Source organism: Nerophis ophidion, linkage group LG09, assembly GCF_033978795.1.
Source record: "Nerophis ophidion isolate RoL-2023_Sa linkage group LG09, RoL_Noph_v1.0, whole genome shotgun sequence".
Classification (NCBI taxonomy): Eukaryota; Metazoa; Chordata; class Actinopteri; order Syngnathiformes; family Syngnathidae; genus Nerophis; species Nerophis ophidion.
This window is the reverse complement of record NC_084619.1, coordinates 9,359,690-9,379,306: the sequence shown is the minus strand read 5'-3', so window position 1 is coordinate 9,379,306 and position 19,617 is coordinate 9,359,690. Positions and strand designations below refer to the sequence as shown.

Below are 19,617 nucleotides of genomic sequence, written 5' to 3'. Positions count from 1 at the left end.
GTCAGAATATATCTTTTAAGATGTCTTTTGAACATCCTCACCCCTTTGCCCGAATAACAAAACAATGTAAGCTTCCAATGAGCTTTTGACAAGCAATTTTTTAAAATAAAATTAGTAATTTAAAATAAATATAGGCATTTAGAAAATTCAATATGTTCTCCTAAACCGGGGCTCATCAATACACTTTGATTTCTATTTTACTGTTTTAATTGATTTTACCCTTTAAAATAGTTTTTAATCATATTTGTTTTTATATTGTTTTTATTGGTTTTATATTTATTTATTTTTTGTTTTTATTCAGTCATTGGTGGAGCATAATATATATATATATATATATATATATATATATATATATATATATATATATATATATATAAATATATATATATATATATATATATATACTTTTTATTTTATTTTATTTAATTTATTTATTTATTTATTTTTTACAATTGTTTTTAACATGGCTGTGCAGCACTTTGGAAACGTTATTGTTGTTTAAATGTGCTATATAAATAAAGTGGATTGGATTGGATTGAGTGGCGGCGTAGTGGCTCCATGGAGCTTTTTCAAAAATGTATGGAAATGGAAAAAAAAATAGGTTGATATGGTTGTAATATGGTTTCTGTATGAGGACAAACACTTGAAATCACTGTTGTGTGGACTGCGACTCAACAGTGTTTTTGTATGTATGACTTTTTCCGACAGTGTTTTTGTATGTATGACTTTTTCCGACGTTGCCACAGAAAGACGTGTTTAATGCCACTCCTCTGTCTCATTTTGTCCACCAAACGTCTTATACTGTGCGTGAATGCACAAAGGTGAACTTTGTTGATGCAAGTTAATTGATGCTAACATGCTATTTAGACTTGCTGTATGTACATATTGTATCATTATGCCTTGTTTGTTGGTATATTTGAGCTCATGTAATTTCCTTTACTTATGTCAATTTATATTTGCATGTCTCATGACACATTATGTGTATGTAATATTGGCTGCATTTCTGATAGTTGTTAGAGTGCCAAGTTGTTCCAGACCACAGCAAAAGTTAGCCAGCTTGCAAGGATTGCAATAAATCCATTAGAAGACAGCCTGACGTTTCCTTTAACTTTGACGCTCATACCTACACAGTGGCCTAGTGGTTAGAGTGTCCGCCCTGAGATTGGTAGGTTGTGAGTTCAAACCCCGGCCAAGTCATACCAAATACTATAAAAATGGGACCCATTACCTCCCTGCTTGGTATTCAGCATCAAGGGTTGGAATTGGGGGTTAAATCACCAAAAATTACTCCCGGGCACTGCACCGCTGCTGCTCACTGCTCCCCTCACCTCCCAGAGGGTGATCAAGGGGATGGGTCAAATGCAGAGGACAAATTTCACCACACCTAGTGTGTGTGTGACAATCATTGGTACTTTAACTTTATATCTATACCTTTTGGCCATTTTCAGGCGTTATCTCACCCTCTGAGACGTTTTACTAATGTTTTCCAATGTTGTAAAAATGTGTAGAAATAAATATTACATTTCAAAATTTCTGTCAACAAAGATTTAAATCAATCTGCGACACATAATCATTTCGATGGTAGGCTAATACAGATAATTAGCCACTTACTGTACATCATGTGTTGCCATCATTCTAACACTAAGTATTATTTTTTGGCTGCTCCAGACGGATTACTTTTTTGAATTTTTGGACCAATATGGCTCTTTCAACATCTTGGGTTGCCGACCCCTGTGTTAAACCAATAATGGTAACATAAGAACGCTGGTGGTGTTACTGTTCATTATTTGGTTTAACAAATGTAACTTTGAGCAAATTTCCAACAGCCCATATCAAGGCCACTGTTTTTTATTGGAACAACTACAACAATGAAACACATTTTTCACAAAATAGGTTTTAGTTAGTATATTATTATTATTATTATTATTATTATTATTATTACCATTGAAATAGGTCTATAATTGGCCGCAACAATGATTTTCATATATTTATTTTTGATACAGTCTTTTACCAAAACTCAGACTCGGATTCCTGGCGTTAAAAATTGTCCGCTTGTATCATATTATGTATTCATATTATTTCCACTTTAAATAAATGGTCATTCAAAATGTTTTCATTCTGCAATATACATAATAAATATTGTATGAATTATACTTTAGGGTTGTTTTAAATTTTTAAAATATTAGTTTTTCTTATTAAGCCCCATCCATCCATCTATCTGCGGTTGTGTCGCGAGGGCAGCAGCCTAAGCAGGGAATCCCAGACTTCCCTCTCCCCAGCCACTTCGTGCAACTCCTCCCGGGGGATCCCGAGGCAATTCCAGGCCAGCCGGGAGAGACGGTCTTCACAACGTGTCCTTGGTCTTCCCCGTGGCCTCCTACTGATCGGACGTTTTTAAAGGCCTACTGAAATGAGATGTTCTTATTTAAACGGGGATAGCAGGTCCATTCTATGTGTCATACTTGATAATTTCGCGATATTGCCATATTTTTGCTGAAAGGATTTAGTAGAGAACATCCACGATAAAGTTCGCAACTGGAGAAAAGCCCTGCCTCTACCAGAAGTCGCAGACGATGACGTCACACGTGTGGGGGCTCCTCACGTATTCACGTTGTTTTTAATGGGAGCCTCCAACAAAAAGCGCTAAAAATAAAATGACAATTTCCCCATTAATTTGAGCGAGGATGAAAGATTCGTGTTTGAGGATATTGATAGCGACGGACTAGAAAAAAAAAAAAAACGCGATTGCAATCGCGTTGCATTGAGACGGATTCATATGTTTTTAAAGACATTTACTAGGATAATTCTGGGAAATCCCTTATCTTTCTATTGTGTTGCTAGTGTTTTAGTGAGTTTAATAGTACTTGATAGTCGGAAGTGTACGTCCACGACGGGTGTTGTCGACGCGCAGTGTCTCGGGGAAGTCGAAGGCAGGCATAAGCTCAGCTGATATCCGGTAAGAAGCTACTTTTTAACCTCAATTTTCTCACCGAAACCTGCTGGTTGAAAAGTGGTTGGGATCCATGTCCGCTGTGAAATTTAAAATTGTAATTTAGTAAACTAAAAAGTCCGTATTGGCATGTGTTGCAATGTTAATATTTCATCATTGATATATAAACTATCAGACTGCGTGGTGGGTAATAGTGGGTTTCAGTAGGCCTTTAAGCCCCTGCCCAATAAAATAGATATATTTACATCAATGCCGGATATCAAAAGTGACACATTTATATTTTTAGTTGGAAGGAACTCGTTGAGAAAACAAAAGTCTTGAAATGTTTCTGCATGCTTTGAATAGGAACAAACAGGTTGTGATCAATCAGTAGTCATATTCCAAAAATAAATTATTGCAGTGGTTCTCAAATGGGGGTACGCGTACACCTGGGGGTACTTGAAGGTATGCCAAGGGGTACGTGAGATTTTTCCAAAAATATTCTAAAGTTAGTAACAATTCAAAATCCTTTCTAAATATATTTATTGAATAATACTTCAACAAAATATGAATGTAAGTTCATAAACTGAGGAAAGAAATGCAACAATGCAATATTTAGTGTTGACAGCTAGATTTTTTTGTGGACATGTTCCATAAATATTGATGTTAAAGATTTTTTTTTTTTTTGGTGAAGAAATGTTTAGAATTAAGTTCATGAATCCAGATGGATCTCTATTACAATCCCCAAAGGGGGCACTTTTAAGTTGATGATTACTTCTATGTGTAGAAATCTTTATTTATAAATGAATCACTTGTGGGGCTTCACGGTGGCAGAGGGGTTAGTGCGTCTGCCTCACTATACGAAATTCCTGCAGTCCTGGGTTCAAATCCAGGCTCGGGATCTTTCTGTGTGGAGTTTGCATGTTCTCCCCGTGAATGCGTGGGTTCCCTCCGGGTACTCCGGCTTCCTCCCACTTCCAAAGACATGCACCTGGGGATAGGTTGATTGGCAACACTAAATTGGCCCTAGTGTGTGAATGTGAGTGTGGATGTTGTCTGTCTATCATTGTTGGCCCTGCGATGAGGTGGCGACTTGTCCAGGGTGTACCCTGCCTTCCGCCCGATTGTAGCTGAGATAGGTGCCAGCGCCCCCCGCGACCCCGAAAGGGAATAAGCGGTAGGAAATGGATGGATGGATGAATCACTTGTTTATTTTTCAACAAGTATTTAATTATTTCTATATATATTTTTTCCAAATAGTTCAAGAAAGACCACTACAAATGAGCAATATATTTGCACTGTTATACAATTGAATAAATCATACTTTTTTATCTCTTTTTTTTCAACCAAAAATGCTTTGCTCTGATTAGGGGGTACTTGAATTAAAAAAAATGTTCACGGGGGTACATCACTGAAAAAAGGTTGAGAATCACTGAATTATTGGATGTGTGAATTATATTTATATAGCGCTTTTCTCCAGTGACTCAAAGCGCTTTACATAGTGAAACCCAATATATGATTTACATTTAAACCAGTGTAGGTGGCACTGGGAGCAGGTGGGTAAAGTGTCTTGCCCAAGGACACAGCGGCAGTGACTAGGATGGTGGAAGCGGGAATCGAACCTGCAACTCTCAAGTTGCTGGCACGGCCACTTTACCAACCGAGCTATGCCGCCCCACAAATATATTTAGAGGTATTTTATTTATCTTTTCACTGTGATTACTCAAAAATAATAAAGAAATAAAATCAATGGTGTCCTGCATTATTCACCTTTTAGGGCTCTAATTACTAAATACTGCATATTTCAGTTTTACTATGAAAAACAAAGTTGTTTTTGACAGAAAAGCCATAAAACCTTTCTTTTTCTTTTTATAAGTTAATATAGAGATTTACTGTAAGCGTTAAATAAAAAATAATAATACAAATTTGACTTATTTTTAACATTTTAATAACTGAGACCCCTAAAGGTAAAATCATTGATAAAAATCCATATATTTTGTTATGGTTTGAAAATGAAAAATATAAAAAATGGCCCCTGAATGCTTTAATTTTTCCATGTGCGGCCCTCAGTGGAAAAAGTTTGGACACCCCAGGGGTAAGGTGATGAGCGAAGGAAGTCCTGGTACTTTTAGACTCCGAGTCAGCGTATCCTTGTCCCAAGTTGCCACACATTAGAACAGTGTTTTTCAACCACTGTGCCGCGGCGTGAGATACAGTCTGGTGTGCCGTGGGAGATGATCTAATTTCACCTATTTGGGTTAAAAATATTTTTTGCAAACCAGTAATTATAGTCTGCAAATGATGTGTTGGTGTTGAGTGTCGATGCTGTCTAGAGCTGGGCACAGTAACCATGTAATACTCTTACATATCAGTAGGTGGCAGAAGGTAGCTAATTGCTTTCTAGATGCATTAAGTTATGTTGATTATAATAATGCGATCCAAAATGGGTTTTAAAAATTGCATTTTTAGTTATTAGAATTGCCATTTAAGATCAATTTCGGCAACAAAAATGACAATTTGAATATTTTTATTACCCTGAGTGCCTTCTGCCAAATACTCTCTTTGCTATTGCACTATTGGCAAAAACCGATACTATGAGGTCCCAGGTCAGCTGGACTCTCACAGCCTCTGTTGTTGGGTGTTTGCTTTGGGAGAAACCTGTCAAAGTCTATCCGGAGCCTACATGAAGCCAGGCAGCTGCCTGTGAAATAAGTGACTGTGTCATGTTAGTGCCTGGCAAACACAAGTTCCACACATCAGTGATAAACTTGTATATTTCAAGAGCAGACCCCTGGGGTTAATTACAGGCGTGTACGGGGGCACCTATGTATATGTGTGCTGTCGCTATACGTACATGTGTGTGTGTGTGTGCTGACCCCGGAGCTTATCTGCCTATCTTTAGATGAGTCGGCGCTGCACAGTTTGTGCGTTGTGCGATTGGCGTTTGCCGTCGGAAGCTGTTAATTTGTTGACTTGTCCCTCAACGTCAACAGGGGTGCCAGCGGCAGGTCAACGGACTTGATGGAGAGGAGGAAGAAAAAGGTGAGGAACGTCGAGAAGGGACTGCCTTACGAAGGTGTGTATTTCCAAAAAAAAGGAATTTATTTCCCACTGGGATCTGAGTTCACATTCCATGTGTGATCTGGTTCTTATTAGCGTGACATACATGCTATAAAATGCTTATCGCATTTTCCACAAAGAACTAGCAAAACACTTTAATAATACAACTGTAACATTTGACAACCAAATAATTAAACAAGGCGACTCGGTAAAACATCTGGGTATTATCTTCGACCCAACTCTCTCCTTTGAGTCACACATTAAAAGCGTTACTAAAACGGCCTTCTTTCATCTCCGTAATATCGCTAAAATTCGCTCCATTTTGTCCACTAAAGACGCCGAGATCATTATCCATGCGTTTGTTACGTCTCGTCTCGATTACTGTAACGTATTATTTTCGGGTCTCCCCATGTCTAGCATTAAAAGATTACAGTTGGTACAAAATGCGGCTGCTAAACTTTTGACAAGAACAAGAAAGTTTGATCACATTACGCCTGTACTGGCTCACCTGCACTGGCTTCCTGTGCACTTAAGATGTGACTTTAAGGTTTTACTACTTACGTATAAAATACTACACGGTCTAGCTCCATCGTATCTTGCCGATTGTATTGTACCATGTGTCCCGGCAAAAAATCTGCATTCAAAGGACTCCGGCTTATTAGTGATTCCCAAAGCCCAAAAAAAGTCTGCGGTCTATAGAGCGTTTTCCGTTCGGGCTCCAGTACTCTGGAATGCCCTCCCGGTAACAGTTCGAGATGCCACCTCAGTAGAAGCATTTAAGTCTCACCTTAAAACTCATCTGTATACTCTACCCTTTAAATAGACCTCCTTTTTAGACCAGTTGATCTGCCGCTTCCTTTCTTTTTCTCCTCTGTCCCCCCCTCCCTTGTGGACGGGGTCCGGTCCGATGGCCATGGATGAAGTACTGGCTGTTGAGAGTCGGGACCCAGGATGGACCGCTTGCCTGTGTATCGGTTGGGGACATCTCTACGCTGCTGATCCGACTCCGCTTGTGATGGTTTGATGTGGACGGGACTCTCGCTGCTGTCTTGGATCAATCAATCAATCAATCAATGTTTATTTATATAGCCCCAATTCACAAATGTCTCAAAGGACTGCACAAATCATTACGACTACAACATCCTCGGAAGAACCCACAAAAGGGCAAGGAAAACTCACACCCAGTGGGCAGGGAGAATTCACATCCAGTGGGACGCCAGTGACAATGCTGACTGTGAGAAACCTTGGAGAGGACCTCAGATGTGGGCAACCCCCCCTCTAGGGGACCGAAAGCAATGGATGTCGAGCGGGTCTAACATGATACTGTGAAAGTTCAATCCATAGTGGCTCCAACACAGCCGCGAGAGTTCAGTTCAAGCGGATCCAAGACAGCAGCGAGAGTCCCGTCCACAGGAGACCATCTCAAGCGGAGGCGGATCAGCAGCGTAGAGATGTCCCCAACCGATACAGGCGAGCGGTCCATCCTGGGTCCCGACGAGCGGTCCATCCTGGGTCTCGACTCTGGACAGCCAGTACTTCATCCATGGTCATCGGACCGGACCCCCTCCACAAGGGAGGGGGGGACATAGGAGAAAGAAAAGAAGCGGCAGATCAACTGGTCTAAAAAGATCCGCTTTGAACTGAACTCTCGCGGCTGTGTTGGAGCCACTATGGATTGAACTTTCACAGTATCATGTTAGACCCGCTCGACATCCATTGCTTTCCGTCCCCCACATATGAGGTCTTCTCCAAGGTTCTCACAGTCATCATCGTCACTGACGTCCCACTGGGTGTGAGTTTTCCTTGCCCTTATGTGGGTTCTTCCGAGGATGTCGTAGTCGTAGTGGTTTGTACAGTCCTTTGAGACATTTGTGATTTAGGGCTATATAAATAAACATTGATTGATTGACTTGAAAAGCTTAAATATATACAGTCGTGGACAAAAGTTTACAAACACTTGTAAAGAACATAATGTGATGGCTGTCTGGAGTTTTGTATAATTTCTACAACTCTTATTTTTGTTTTGATAGAGTGTTTGGAGTACATACTTGTTGGTCACAAAAAACATTCATGAAGTTTGGTTCTTTTATGAATTTATTATGGGTCTACTGAAAATGTGACCAATCTGCTGGGTCAAAAGTATACATACAGCTATGTTAATATTTGTTTACATGTTCTTTGGCAAGTTTCACTGCAATAAATTCTGGTTGAGTTTTTGACTACTCCTCTTGACAAAATTAGCGCAGTTCAGCTAAATTTCTTGGTTTTCTGACATGAACTTGTTTCTTCAGCATTGTCCACACGTTTAATCCAGGACTTTGGGAAGGCCATTCTAAAATTTTAATTATACCCTGACTTAGCCATTCCTTTACCACTTTTAACATGTGTTTGGGGTCATTGTGTTATACATATTCTGTTTGGGTTTTTCGGGTCACTTGTGTTTTCTGTTAGTGTTAGACTATGTTTATTTCCTGTTTATGCACCTCTGAGTTTGTTGTTTCTGTTGCCATGACTGCAGATTGCACTCAGCTGCGTCTGGTTAGTGTTCGAGACAGTCACCTGTTGTCCGGGCACCAATCAGAGGGCTATTTAGTCTTTGTCCTGGCCTCACTCAGTCTTGGTTCCTAATTTGCTTTATGCTACAGTTGAGGACGTTTGATTCCTGCTTTATACCTGCTTGTTTCCAGGCTAGGCTATCTTGCTAGCCCATTTTGGTTTGTTAACTTAAGTGCTATCAGCACGTTTTTCTTTGTTCTGTCTGATTTATTAATGAATAAATCATTTTCCTACCTGCACGCTGTGTCCGAAACCCGTCTGCATTTCTTGAAGAACGAGCCCCACATCACCATGCGCCCGGGTCATCACACATTGTCCCATTGGAACACCCAACTGCGCCCAAGACCCAAACTCCGGGCTGATGATTTTATGTTGTCCTGAAGAATTTGGAGGTAATCCTCCTTTTTCATTGTCCCATTTACTCTCTGTAAAGCACCAGTTCCATTGGCAGCAAAACAGGCCCAGAGCATAATATTACCACTACTATGCTTGTCGGTCGGAATGGTGTCCCTGGGATTAAAGGCCTCCCCTTTTTTCCTCCAAACATATTGCTGGGTATTGTGGCCAAACATCTCTGGTTTTGTTTCATCTGACATCACTTGGGCATAGACAAAACCTTCTGGAGGAAAGTGGTGTGGTCAGATGAAACAAAAATTGAGTTGTTCCAACAAGTATGTGCTCCACTCACTCTATCACAAAAAAATAAGAGTTGTAGAAATGATTGGAAACTCCAGACAGCCATGACATTCTGTTCTTTACAAGTGTATGTAAACTTTTGACCACGACTGTATACATCAAAAGTCTGTCTTGGGGGACCACTTACAATCTGAGCAGTTTTTTTTCCAACAGTCGGATCGACTTGAAATGTCTCACAAAGATCAATGTGCTCTTAAAAAAAAAACACTTCACTTCAACACTTCAAAGCACCCATAGCGTACAGATGACTATAATTTCACTAACAAGTTCCCTTTATGTATTCTTTGTTCCTGAGAATTAAAGGGCCCTTTTAAGGTTTTTAGCCAAATCACCACAACATTTGGTCCACACCTGCTTAAAGGGGAACATTATCACCAAACCCTTGCAAGCGTCAATATATACCTTGATGTTGCAGAAAAAAAGACCATTTATTTTTTTAACCGATTTCCGAACTCTAAATGGGTGAATTTTGGCAAATTAAACGCCTTTCTGTTTATCGGTCTTTTAGTGATGACGTCAGAACGTGACGCCACCGAGGTAACACACCCGCCATATTCATTTTCACATAACAAACACCGGGTCTCAGCTCTGTTATTTTCCGTTTTTTCGACTATTTTTTGGAACCTTGGAGACATCATGCCTCGTCGGTGTGTTGTCGGAGGGTGTAACAACACTAAGAGGGAGGGATTCAAGTTGCACCACTGGCAAGAAATCTCCCGCCAGACCCCCATTGAATGTACCAAAGTGTCTTCACATTTGACCGGCGATGCTAAGACAGACATGGCACAGAGATGTATGGATAACCTGCAGATGCATTTGCAACGATTAAGTCAACGAAATCACAAAGGTGAGGTTTGTTGATGTTGTTGACTTATGTGCTAATCAGACATATTTGGTCACGGCATGACTGCCAGCTAATCGATGCTAACATGCTACGCTAATCGATGCTAACATGCTATTTACGCTAGCTGTATGTACATTTGAAACTAGATACCCACATTTAATGCAAAACAAACACTTAACAATCGACGGATTTAAGTTGCTCCAGTGTCACAAGATGCGAAAGTCCTGATCGTTTGGTCCGCACATTTTTACCGGCGATGCTAATTAGGCAGCCATGCTATAGGCCACTTCATTAGGTACACCCATGCTATGGCCGAATAGAGTCAATAGCTATTCGCTCAATAGCTTCAATTTCTTCTTCAATTTCGTTTTCGCTATCTGCCTCCATACTCCGACCATCTGTTTCAATACATGCGTAATGTGTTGAATCGCTTAAACCGCTGAAATCCGAGTCTAAATCCGAGCTAATGTCGCTATATCTTGCTGTGTTAACCGCCATGTTGTTTGTATTGGCAGCCCTGTATGACGTCACAGGGAAATGGATAGTAGTTTCGAAGATAGCAAAAATAAGGCACTTTAAAGCTTTATTTACGGATATTCCTCGACCGGTAAAATTTTGAAAAAAACTTCAAAAAATACAACAAGCCACTGGGAACTGATTTTTATTGTTTTTAACCCTTTTGAAATTGTGATAATGTTCCCCTTGAAGCCCCCAAGCCAGAAATAGTGAAGAAACGATGAGTCTGACACTGAAGCCTTCCAGGCATGGTCCCCTGGGTAGTGCCAATGACATTCCAGTAAGGACAGCTCATCTTAGGTTTTTGTGTGTGTCAACACTAGACAAGGCTTGCAGGTCAATGCCCATGCTTCAAAGCGATTGGCATTGACTTGTTAATTGTTTTCATTTCTAGGAAGAAGACAAATGCAGAGTAAGACTTGCATTTTCTAATCTTACTGAATTCACATTGTTTGTGGACTGAATGGCCATCCTTCAACCCCAGTGAACCTTGGTGGACTATGTTGTGAATGACTGCATATATTTGACAGCACTTATTGTATCAACCATTAGTCCAATGCTTTTGAAATCTAACGTAAACACATTTTCTGTCTGTTTATTGAAACAGCCTTCTCTTTAACTCGTAACCTGGCCAACAATGTTTGATCTGCCAGTTTTTTATAAGGCGCCAAATGGCACCATCTTTAAAATAAGATGGTGTTGACAGTCCAAAGACAGAGATTACGTGAAGCCCGGCAATGAAAGCATCTTATTCAGATATTAAAGGTCAGTTTCACTCGCTCGTGTTCACTACTACGTGATGACTGCATCTTTTCTCAAGTGTGGCCATGAGATTGATGAAGAACGTGATTTACTTGAAGGACTTTGCAAGTCACGGATTAGCATCCTACATAATCTTTAAACACCACTGCATGCACCTGCTTGAAAATTAAGCTTCCAGTGCTCGAATAGCTGTGGAATGCTACATTTACATCTAATCTGGATTTGTGCATTTTACATGACTGCTTGTTAAAGGATCGGCTTAAGACATTACATGCTTCTTCGCCGATGTGTGTAAATGGTGCAAGCAGATTACATAGTGTTGAGTTTGACTTGAATAACACAGTCTAACCTTGTGATCTTATAAGCCAGGGATATTCAACTAAATTGTTTTGGAGCTACATTTCCAGAAAATTAGGGACCGGGAGGCCAGAATTGTATTTTTTAATCTTAAAACTTTAATCTTATTTTGTATATTCTGGAGAACTACCATCCTCTACAGTAGATTACATTTTTGCCTTTTTGTTTTACAGAAGCGTGCTGCTGTTTTTAAGAACCTTCTGCAAACAAGTAAGTCACAGATCATGTCTCTGACTGTACTCTAGTCTTTTTAAGAATCTGCTGCAAAAATGTGAGTCACTTGTTTTTTAAAACTGAACTCAAAGGCCACCAGTTGAATAGCCTAAATCTGTGGTTCTCAAATGGAGGTACGCCTACCCTTGGGGGTACTTGAAGGTATGCCAAGGGGTACGTGAGATTTATTAAAAAATATTCTAAAAATAGCAACAATTCAAAAATCCTTTGTAAATATATTTATTGAATAATACTTCAACAAAATATAAATGCAAGTTCATAAACTGTGAAAAGAAATGCAACAACGCAATATTCAGTGTTGACAGCTAGATTTTTTGTGGACATGTTCCATAAATAGTCTTTGTTTGGAATATTCTTGTTTTGTGAAGAAATGTTTGGAATTAAGTTCATGAATCCAGATGGATCTCTATTACAATCCCCAAAGAGGGCACTTTAAGGTGATGATTTTTCTCAACCACTAGTTTGCCGTGAGATACAGTCTGGTGTGCCGTGGGAGATTATCTAGTTTCATCGATTTGGGTTAGAAATATCGTTTGCAAAGCAGTAATTATAGTCTGCAAATGATGTGTTGTTCTTGAGTGTCGATGCTGTCTAGAGCGGGAGGCAGTGTGCAGGTAAAAATGTGTCTAATGCTTAAACCAAAAATGAACAGAAGGTGAGTGCTGCTAAGAAAAGGCACTGAAGCTTAGGGAAGGCTACGCAGAACAAAACTAAAACTGAATTGGCTACAAAGTAAACAAAAACAGAATGCTGGACGACAGCAAAGACTTACTGTGGAGCAAAAACGGCGTCCACAATGTACATCCGAACATGACATGACAATCGCGGGGGCGACAGCCTAAGCAGGGAAACCCAGACTTCCCTCCCTCCAGCCACTTCGTCTAGCTCTTCCCGGGGGATCCCGAGGCGTTCCCAGGCCAGCCGGGAGACATAGTCTTCCCAACGTGTCCTGGGTCTTCCCCGTGGCCTCCTACCGGTTGGACGTGCCCTAAACACCTCCCTAGGGAGGCGTTCGGGTGGCATCCTGACCAGATGCCCGAACCACCTCATCTGGCTCCTCTCGATGTGGAGGAGCAGCGGCTTTACTTTGAGTTCTTCCCGGATGGCAGAGCTTCTCACCCTATCTCTAAGGGAGAGCCCCGCCACACGGCGGAGGAAACTCATTTCGGCCGCTTGTACCCGTGATCTTATCCTTTCGGTCATGACCCAAAGCTCATGACCATAGGTGAGGATGGGAACGTAGATCGACCAGTAAATTGAGAGCTTTGCCTTCCGGCTCAGCTCCTTCTTCACCACAACGGATCGGTACAACGTCCGCATTACTGAAGACGCCGCACCGATCCGCCTGTTGATCTCACGATCCACTCTTCCCCCACTCGTGAACAAGACTCCTAGGTACTTGAACTCCTCCACTTGGGGCAGGGTCTCCTCCCCAACTCGGAGATGGCACTCCACCCTTTTCCGGGCGAGAACCATGGACTCGGACTTGGAGGTGCTGATTCTCATTCCGGTCACTTCACACTCGGCTGCGAACCGATCCAGCGAGAGCTGAAGATCCCGGTCAGATGAAGCCATCAGGACCACATCATCTGCAAAAAGCAGAGACCTAATCCTGCGGTTACCAAACCGGAACCCCTCAACGCCTTGACTGTGCCTAGAAATTCTGTCCATAAAAGTTATGAACAGAATCGGTGACAAAGGAAAGCCTTGGCGGAGTCCAACCCTCAATATTATGTTGTTGGTTGATAAAATCAGGATGAAGGATGTTTTATTTTATTTTATTCATTTATTTTTATTTTTATTTTTCAGTTTCCCCCCCTGAGGGATTGCCACCTTATTGTGGTCAGGGGGTTTGTGTGCCTCAGTGACCGTAAGAGCTATAACAGCAGGAGCTTAGTCTTCAGGTGGGACACCCAAGTTGGACATGTCTGAAGGTAGAGGCCTGACAAAGTGCAATCCACTACTCCAGGTTGGGGTTGGGCACATAGCTAAAGACCCATTTCAATGAAGAAAGCATCGTTACTATAAGCACAGAAAAAAAAGTGCTGGAGCATGATGTGTACACATGATGCCCCCTTCACATTTCTGACTGCCCCCTCATATAAGCATGCCTAGAACCGCCCCTGATTCCTGGACTGGATTCAATAGCCCTGTTTTAAGCTCTTTGCACCCTTCAAACACACCAAGTGAACATTTTGAAACTTTAAATCGAAGCAAAGTTACGTGTTTTTTCCCCAATGAGATTCTTGAAGATCTTTTCTTCAGCTTGATCTGAAAGTCTGAATGAGTTAACGCATTGACTTCATGAGCACATGAATAAGTGTTTTCAGCTGTTCTCACTTATTTATTGACCCATGAAGCCCATGAAGTTTTTTTATTATTTTTCGCTGGGTCTGGGGCACGCGTCAGACAGTAAATACTGTTTATGTCAGAGATTTTCTAGGTTAATTTGGTGGTGGTGTAGACATCAAGTTGGGGCCTCAATCTGATGCATTGTCATAGTCCCAGTTTATTTTGAGTATGCCTATTAAAATATAAATAGTTGAAGTACAGTAGTTCTACTTGCATCATGCTGAAAAATAGGTTTGAGTCCAAGTTTCTTCAATATCACCCTTTAAAATTCAATTTTGAAACATAGTTTATCTTGAATTTTCACTCTTTAAAATTCAAATTTCAACCGAAAAAAAGAAGAGAAAATCTGGCTAATTCGAATCTTTTTGAAAAAAAAAAAAAAATAATGTATGGAGCATCATTATTAATTTTTACTGATTAAGATTCATTTTAGAATGTTGATGAAATGTTTTAAATAGGTTAAAATCCAATCTGCACTTTGTTAGAATATATAACACATTGGACCAATCTATATTTCTAACAAAGACAAATCATTATTTCTTCTAGATTTTCCAGAACAAAAATGTTAAAAGAAATTCAAAGGACTTTGAAATAGGATTTAAATGTGTTTCTAAAGATTTTCTAGATTTGCCAGAATATTTATTTTGAATTTTAATCATAAGTTTGAAGAAATAATTCAAAAATATTTTTTGTCGAAAAAACAGAAGCTAAAATTAAGAATTAAATTAAAATGTATTTATTTTTCTTTACAATAATAAAAAAAAATTGTACTTGAACATTGGTTTAAATTATCAGGAAAGAAGAGGAAGGAAGGTAAAAAGGTATATGTGTTTAAAAACCCTAAAATCATTTTTAAGGTTGTATTTTTTTTCTCTAAAATTGTCTTTCTGAAAGTTATAAGAAGCAAAGTAAAAAAAATAATGGATTTATTTAAACAAGTGAAGACCAAGTCTTTAAAATATTTTCTTGGATTTTCTGATTCTATTTGAGTTTTGTCTCTCTTAGAATTCAAAATGTCGAGCAAAGCGAGACCAGCGTGCTAGTAAATAAGTAAAATTTAAAAAATAAGGGTAGCTCACTGGTAAGTGCTGCTAACTTCAGACCACCGAGCACCGATATGAGAGCCTGTTTCAGGGTTAATATATATTTTTTATTTTTCAATAAGTCTCTCAATTGCTTTCCAGCAATTACCTTTTTTGTTTCGTTCTCGCTCGTACTCTGGCTCCAGCTCCAACCCTGTCTCTCCTCCTGGCTGCTGCTTATAACAGAGCGGCAGGTGATTAGATAACAAGGCCCTGGTGGACTTTCTACGCACCTGTCGCTGATTTCAAGGCCGGTCCTGGCACACCCTGCTTCGCTGCAGGCCCACAGGCCACGCCCCCACCACAGTTAGCTTCAGAATAACAATGTTTTTTCAAAGAATAAGAGACCTATTATACTCTAGAAATGGTGGTCTTACTTAAAAATGCACGCGTTTAGTTGTGTTCAGTGTTGAAAAAAATATTATATGGCTCTTATGGAAATACTTTTTAAAATATCTGGATTCTTGGCTCTCTCAGCCAAAAGGGTTCCCGACCCCTGTGCTAGATCATGGGTGTCAAACTCTGGCCCGCGGGCGAAATTTGGCCCGCCGTGTATTTTCATTTGGCCCTCGAGGCAATATCAAATTAACATTAGAGCTGGCCCGCCGGTATTATACAGCGGCGGTGTCGCTGTAACACCGCTAACGCACCCCCCCTCCCCCCGCCCCCACCCCCAACCCCCAGGATTTTCCAAGGAGACTCCCAAATTTCAGTGCCCCTCACAAAAATCACAGGGGGCAACCATTCTCCCAAATTTCTCCCGATTCTCACCTGGACAACAATATTGGGGGCGTGCCTTAAAGGCACTGCCTCAAGCGTCCTCGAAAACCTTTCCTCACGTCCGCTTTTCCTACGTAGAAACAGCGTGCCGGCCTAGTCACATGATATATGTGGCTTTTACACACACACACGCTAATGCAATGCAAGCTTGGTCAACAGCCATACAGGTCACACTGAGGGTGGCTGTATAAACAACTTTAAGACTGTTCCAAATATGCGCCACACTGAACCAACACTAAACGAGAATGACAAGCACATTTCGGGAGAACATCCGCACTGTAACACAACATAAACACAACAGAACAAATACACAGAACCCCTGGATGCTACAATATAAAAATGTATTATTAGCCTGTGGGAAAATTTTATTTTGATATTTACCTGAGAAGGCTGCAAATAGAAAAGAGGCACTCAATTTCTATTTAAATTTGATTTGATATGCCATTGCTATTTTTAAATTATTAGTATTACTTGAAACTCTATTTTGCATGTCACTATAAAGTTATATAAGTCTCGCTTGTTCAATATTCAAAGCAAAACGTGTTTGGGTCCCTATTCAATCAATCAATCAATGTTTATTTATATAGCCCCAAATCACAAATGTCTCAAAGGACTGCACAAATCATTACGACTACGACATCCTCGGAAGAACCCACAAAAGGGCAAGGAAAACTCACACCCAGTGGGCAGGGAGAATTCACATCCAGTGGAATGCCAGTGACAAAGCTGACTATGAAAAACCTTGGAGAGGACCTAAGATGTGGGCAACCCCCCCACCCCCTTAGGGGACCGAAAGCAATGGATGTCGAGCGGGTCTAACATGATAAACTATTAAAAGGTAAATTTTTCAACCTTGGCCCGCGGCTTTGTTCAGTTTAAAATTTTGGCCCACTCTGTATTTGAGTTTGACACCCCTGTGCTAGATAATGAAGGGTGCTTGTAACTCTCCATCAACATCTCCGGCCGGTGCCACACCAACAAAATGCCGAAGAAACTACTTCCAGATCAACACCGTATGAAAAAAAAAAAAAAAGTGAACAACTGAAGGAGATAACGTCCGCAGGAACCTATTATGCAGCTAATTTTTATTTGACAGTTATTGAAATATCTTGTGTGACATCATGCACAAAAGTGCACTTTATTTGTTTTTAACTATTGTAGTGGCGTTCTGTACAAAAAGTTCACATTCATTTAGTGTTATTTTGATATGTCATCTTTGTGACATCAGGCACAAAAGTGCACTAATAGCTTGTTTTAAAATGTATCTGACAATCTTGCACTTTCTGTTTGGAAATGACATGAATGTTTGTGTCACTGCTTAATAACGGTTTAATAAATACAGTTCTGGTCAATTGACTTAGTAGTGATTAACCTCTCTGCATGAAAGTTTAAAATGAGCATATATTAATGCAGTATGAACAAGAATGTTTTAATGTAGACACATAGAATCATCATACTGCTGGGATTAAACGCATCAAAAGTTCAATCAAGGCTTAGGCGTTTGTTACGTCTCGTCTCGATTACTGTAACGTATTATTTTCGGGTCTCCCCATGTCTAGCATTAAAAGATGACAGTTGGTACAAAATGCGGCTGCTAGACTTTTGACAAGAACAAGAAAGTTTGATCACATTACGCCTGTACTGGCTCACCTGCACTGGCTTCCTGTGCACTTAAGATGTGACTTTAAGGTTTTACTACTTACGTATAAAATACTACACGGTCCAGCTCCAGCCTATCTTGCCGATTGTATTGTACCATATGTCCCGGCAAGAAATCTGCGTTCAAAGGACTCCGGCTTATTAGTGATTCCCAAAGCCCAAAAAAAGTCTGCGGGCTATCGAGCATTTTTATTTCGGGCTCCAGTACTCTGGAATGCCCTCCCGGTAACAGTTCGAGATGCCACCTCAGTAGAAGCATTTAAGTCTCACCTTAAAACTCATCTGTATACTCTAGCCTTTAAATAGACTCCCTTTTTAGACCAGTTGATCTGCCGTTTCTTCTCTTTTTCTCCTATGTCCCACTCTCCCTTGTGGAGGGGGTCCGGTCCGATCCGGTGGCCCTGTACTGCTCGCCTGTGTATCGGCTGGGGACATCTCTGCGCTGCTGATCCGCGTCCGCTTGGGATGGTTTCCTGCTGGCTCCGCTGTGAACGGGACTCTCGCTGCTGTGTTGGATCCGCTTTGGACTGGACTCTCGCGACTGTGTTGGATCCATTATGGATTGAACTTTCACAGTATCATGTTAGACCCGCTCGACATCCATTGCTTTCCTCCTCTCCAAGGTTCTCATAGTCATCATTGTCACCGACGTCCCACTGGGTGTGAGTTTTCCTTGCCCTTATGTGGGCCTACCGAGGATGTCGTAGTGGTTTGTGCAGCCCTTTGAGACACTAGTGATTTAGGGCTATATAAGTAAACATTGATTGATTGATAGGCAAAATATCGAGATATGCATCGTGACATGGCCTAAAAATATCGAGATATTAATAAAAGGCCTTATCGCCCAGCCCTATTTCCTGGGACCAAATAAATAGGCATTCCGCTCACACATTGCCTGCCTTCTCTGCATCCTGGGATCACACCAAAGATGCCAAACTGCAAACGTAACAAAACATTTTTTTCAAATACTCTCTAAGTCACTTTTAATTACTTTTTTTCTCACTTCCACAAACGTCCCCTTCCATTTGAATTTGAAATATGCGCCTAACCTTCTCCAGGAAAAACAATGTTACTTTGTTGTAAAGGTATGTTTGTCGAAGTTTTTGATCTTGGATATATAATACCCTAGCCCCTTCATCTTGGCGGTCGGATTCAGTAGAGCATAAAAACAAATTAACCACCGTATTGCACTTGACTTGTTGCTGACTCCATGTGACACATCGGCACTAATTGGCGCCGAATGCGGCTGGACTTTGCCTCCCTGTAGAAGGACGGCAGTGACATCCACCCGCCATCCCATGTACTCATGTTCACAGTAAGCCACGGCGCTGTAAGTCTTGCTGTATGACATGTTGGCTGTTTATAGTCCAATTAGCCAGAATAAGGTTGCCACCCTTACTTTAAAGGCCTACTGAAATGAGATTTTCTTATTTAAACGGGGATAGCAGGTCTATTCTATGTGTCATACTTGATCATTTCGCGATATTGTCATATTTTTGCTAAAAGGATTTAGTAGAGAACATCGACGATAACGTTCGCAACTTTTGGTCGCTAACAGAAAAGCCCTGCCTTTACCTGGAAGTCGCAGACGATGACGTCACCCGTTGATGGCTCCTCACATCCTCACATTGTTTTTAATGGGAGCCTCCAACAAAAAGAGATATTCGGACCGAGAAAACAACAATTTCCCCATTAATTTGTGCGAGGATGAAAGATTCGTGTTTGAGGATATTGATAGCGACGGACTAGGAAAAAAAAAAGGCGATTGCATTGGGACGGATTCAGATGTT

At 40.6% G+C, this 19,617-nt stretch overlaps 1 long non-coding RNA gene across 1 annotated transcript in view; it reads left to right on the top strand.

Annotated features, from left to right (window-relative positions):
* LOC133558760 (uncharacterized) overlaps nt 1-11,929 on the top strand; it is a 34,021-nt gene extending 22,092 nt beyond the window's left edge. The window contains exons 2-3 of the long non-coding RNA XR_009807982.1: nt 5,923-6,005; nt 11,894-11,929. This is a non-coding gene — a long non-coding RNA (uncharacterized LOC133558760). The remainder of the gene's footprint in view (nt 1-5,922; nt 6,006-11,893) is intronic.
* The last annotated feature ends 7,688 nt before the right edge of the window (nt 11,930-19,617 follow it).